The 4,690-nt window shown below is 34.2% G+C and overlaps 1 protein-coding gene across 1 annotated transcript in view; it reads right to left on the bottom strand.

Annotated features, from left to right (window-relative positions):
* The window catches only part of LOC132180593 (receptor-like protein 7), a 7,230-nt gene that overhangs the window by 783 nt on the left and 1,757 nt on the right, over window positions 1-4,690 (bottom strand). The window lies entirely within an intron of this gene.

Genomic DNA, 4,690 nt, shown 5'->3' with positions numbered 1-4,690 from the left:
TCAACGATGTGCAAAATAATAACTCAACACATGTCACACTTTTTGAGGTTAGTACTCTAAGTTCAATTCATAATCTAAGTGGTCTTGTAATTTGAATATTTTTGTTTTTTTTTTTTTCTAATTAAAAAGGTGGGAAGAGGCGACCAGTGTAGTTTTCCCTCTTAGGCGTTACCATCGGGGTTCCCACCCGCTGTGAAATGTTCAGTTTGAGCCATAGCTACTGCCTGGGAAGGCGAGCCCGTCACCACAACCCCACAAAGGTGTGAGCCAGTAAAACCCCTTCAAAGTAGCATCTGGTTCACGCATCTACTACCGCAAGCGGATTCGAACACGCGACCACTAGGATGAAAGGAATTCTTCTACCAACTCAACTACCACCCTTGTGGTGAATATTTTTGTTATTAACTATTGAGAATATTGGTTGTTAGAATTTAAACATTTAGCTGGAGAATTTGACACAATTCTAAGCTCAATTCATCATAATTTAAGTACCAGTGATTAGAAAATGAAGAAAAAATATAAAAAAGTACCAGTTCATTACATGGTGCAAAACAAAAAAAAACTTAAGAAAAAAAAATTTAGTTTAGCAGCCCCCTCAATATGAAAAGGCAGGCTCCGCCACTGTGTGCAGGGGATCAGAGATGGCACCTCCAATCAAAATGAACAGTTTGAGGGATGAGAGAGATATGAGTCGTGTATGGGGTGTTTCACAAGCAAATATAACCCCTTGTTGTTGAAGTCAAGCTGTCACTCTCTCCCGTTTGCGCGTGTCATTTGGTTAACTTTGTTTTTCCAAGTCTTCTCCTCGTAACCTATATATATATATATATATATATATATATTAAATTAGACACGTGTCAAATTAGACACGTGTCATAATTTTATTGATTATACTTATTAAATTTTCCCATTATCATTTTATTTGTTTCACATAACAAAGTTGTGCCTACCACCCATTTCAATGGGGGTGTTTGAATGATATTTTTTTCTTATGGATAACTTTTTTTGTTAAATTATCAGCTATTAGAAAAACTTAAATGAATATGAAGAGATAAATTTGATCTTAGTCAGTACTTTAACAATCACAATAAGATATAAGATAAATAAATAAAACTTCAAATAAGTTACATTAACCATTTTAATGTGGGTTTTTTTTTTTTTTTTTAAGGAAAAATAGTGTATTCCTTAGAAAAAAATAATAATTTATTTTTTATTTTTTAGAGGAATAAATATTCCTTTATAGATCGTTTCCTTCCACTTTGCCCCTTCCATTAAGATTTTGTAGTTAAATTAAATCGTCAAATGAGTAAATTTCCTTTATACCCCTAATTTTTTTTAAAAAAAATCCAAATTTACCCTTATTTATAAATAAATAACTATAATATTATTATTATTATTATTATTATTATTATAAAATAATAAAAAAGTGAACCCCGGTGGGTCACAAGACCATCGGCGTTCACTTTGTGACCCCTGGTGGGTCACTTGTGACGCAACAGAGGTCACAAGACCCACCGGGGGTCACTTGGCGGGTCACTTTGTGACCCCCGTTGGGTCACTTGTGACGCAACGGAGGTTAGAAGACCCATCGAAGGGTCACAAGGGGGTCACTTTGTGACCCACCAAAGTGACCCCCGGTGGGTCTTGTGACCCATCGTCACTATTTTTTTTTTTTAATAGATAATAATAATAATATGACTCGTGGGTCACAATATGGGTGGGTTAAATCCACGGGTAAACCCACGGGTCAAGATTAAAAAAAATATATTTCTTAATAAAAAATAAGGGCAAGATTGGAATTTCACACCCCTCAGTTAGGATTTCATAGAAAATCTTAACGGAAGGGGCAAAGTGGAAGGAAACAAGAGTTGAAAATATCAAAGTGAGAGTTTTTGAACAATAGGGGGTGTTTGCAAAAAGTGCAAAAGTTTGAGGGGGGTAAGTGAAGTTTCCTCTTTTAAAAAAAAATAATTTATACACTACAAAAATTAAGCAAAATAGGGGCGTTTGCAAGGTGACTTTTTTTGCCCAAAAAACCTCTATTTAATTAGAGATGTTCGAATAATGTCATTTTGCAAATGTCCTTATATATAGTGACTAGCTAGATTAAAATTTATGGACGTTTAAACAGTAAAAATGTCCTTACAAGACAACATTTTTGCTCACACGTCCCCTTTAGGAAGGGGACGTGTAAATATTGACACATCCCCTTCTAGAAGGGGACATTTTACTATTCAAATGTTCCCTTCTCAAAGAGGACGTTAGTTCCTCTGTATATGGCCTACAAGAATTTATGTCGTAGTAAACTTTAAATACATAACATAAATAATAGCAAAATAAATGCCTAGCTAGTATATATACTTTTTGTAAACCCGAAGTAAAAAATAATCCCATCAGCAAGTCATACGAAGATTATCAATATGATTACGCTCTATTCATATAATTTTCATTTGATGTCAACAATTATTGTATGCTTGACTCTTCTCGTGCTTCATCATTCCCTGTGCATTCAATAGTTAGCAAATTCTCATCATGGTTGGAATTTTACATACTTCCTAATTATTGATGGTGAACACCAAATAAAGATGTCTATGAATATTTACCACATTTCATAATGTCAACATGATAATAAGCATCAAATAAGAACACATATAACATGTATAAAGGAGTAATGAAGTTTAGGAATGCAGTGAGTCACTATTCATCAATAGCGTTTACATGTGGACTCTAATAATATATAATATTTTTGAATGGATACTGGCTATAGTTTTATCGATTAATGACAAGAAGAGTATGCAAACTTCAATGAGTTGATTCCCATTAAGATTTTTCAACACAGCCAAAAGTCATAAACCAATTCCACCAGGACGAATGTTCCCAAACTTGACCAAATCCACCAATATAATTTTTTTCTTTTAAAAAACAAGAGTATTGTGTTTTGTTTTCTTCTCAAGTCTTCAAGTCGTTTGCGTGTGCAAGCAGTGGCGGAGCCACATGGAGGCTAGAGGTGGCCACGGCCCCTTCGTAGGATTTAAAAAAATAAAAAATTCTACATAGGCCCCTTCAAACTATTAAAAGAAAAACATATAAGCGGCCCCTACTTGAAATTTTTTAAACTCCTCAATTACTCTTTGACTTCTCAAATCTCGCGGTTCAGCCTTCTTTTTCCTTTCCTTTTCTCATTTTTCTTCTTTTCCCACCTTCTCCGCCAATTTCCTCTTTTCTCTTTTTTGTTTTTTTGTTTTATTATTATTTTCTCCTTCCCCAATCCCCACCACTCACTTTGTTTTATATTATTTACTTTATTTCTTTGTCTCCCACTATCCACTCTCTTTCTTTTGTTTTTTTTTTCTCCCTTTCTCAAGCTTCTGGCTTCTTCTCTCCCTATCTCTCCCTCAGTGGTTTACTCCCTCTCAATTTCTCAAATCAAATACTCTCTCAGGTTTCGACTTTATTAAATTAGGGCTTTTGGTATGTAAATTTGATATTAGTTCATTGTCAATGAATTTGATATTAGTTCATTGAAGTTTGATCCTGAATTGCATCTGTTGGGTTTTGAATTGCCAAATTCAGTGACAAAATACATTCATCTGCAATCCCGTCAGCAGTGCATCCACGAGGTGTTGTGTCAAGAGAAGACCTAGAAGATGTGGTTAAGCTTAACCAATCATAATAGAAGACCTATATGATATGGTTAAGTTTAATCAAATCGGAATTCTTTAATTAGAGTTAAAATAGGATTTGATTAAATTTGGTATCCTGCACATGTATCAGTATTCGGACCATAACTTTCGGCTCAAGAATCGGATTGAGGTGAAATTAGCGGCATTGGAAAGATAACACAAAATTATACAAATCTTTGTGAAATAAGATTTTCAAAATTCGAAAGTTAGCTATGCCAAAATCGTCTCGCAAGATAAGGAAGAAAATTTGGATGAATCCTATTCCAACTAGAACTAGTTTTTCTTCCCATTTCAACTAGTACTAGGTTTTCTTGTAGTCTATATATAAAGAGCTGTAATGCACGAAATTGTAGGGAATTCCACATAAGAATTCCATGTGCTAAGAGAGCGTTTAAGATATTGAGTGTTAGGGTTAGTCTCTCTTAGAGTTAAAGGTTGAGTCTTCATCACAGATCATATACAACTGAAGTCTACCGGAGTTCCGGTAAAGGAGATCAAGTAGAAGGATTGTGCCAGATGTTCTGGAAAGGGCTACTGCGGTAGAAGTCAAGTGGGCCGCTTGTCTTATGCAAGAAAGTGTCAATTGCAAAGGTTTTGTAAGTGTGAACTTATTGTAATTCTTATTTTTTTATAGTTGATTGATTTCCTGGGTTTGGCTGCTTCGGAGAGGTTTTACATTTTAGAGATTTCTCTAAATGGTTTCCTCTTCGTAACCAAAATATTTGTGTCTCTGTGATCTATTGTTCTACATATTTTGGTTGTATGATTGTTTAATTTTTAATTCTACGTATTATTTGCATACACCTATTCAACCCCCTTATTGGTGTCGTTTGAAGTCGTATTTAGAATTTTCAGCATCATCACATATAAGAATATGATGTTAATCAACGCATGTCACACTTTTTGAGGTTAGTACTCTAAGTTCAATTCCTAATTTAAATGGTCTTATAATTTGAATATTTTTGTTATTAACTATTGAGAATATCGGTTGTTAGAATTTAAACATT

The sequence above is a fragment of the Corylus avellana genome, chromosome ca5, assembly GCF_901000735.1.
Source record: "Corylus avellana chromosome ca5, CavTom2PMs-1.0".
In the NCBI taxonomy this organism is placed as follows: Eukaryota; Viridiplantae; Streptophyta; class Magnoliopsida; order Fagales; family Betulaceae; genus Corylus; species Corylus avellana.
Note: the sequence above shows the minus strand (reverse complement) of the source record. Positions and strands in the feature narration are given on the sequence as shown.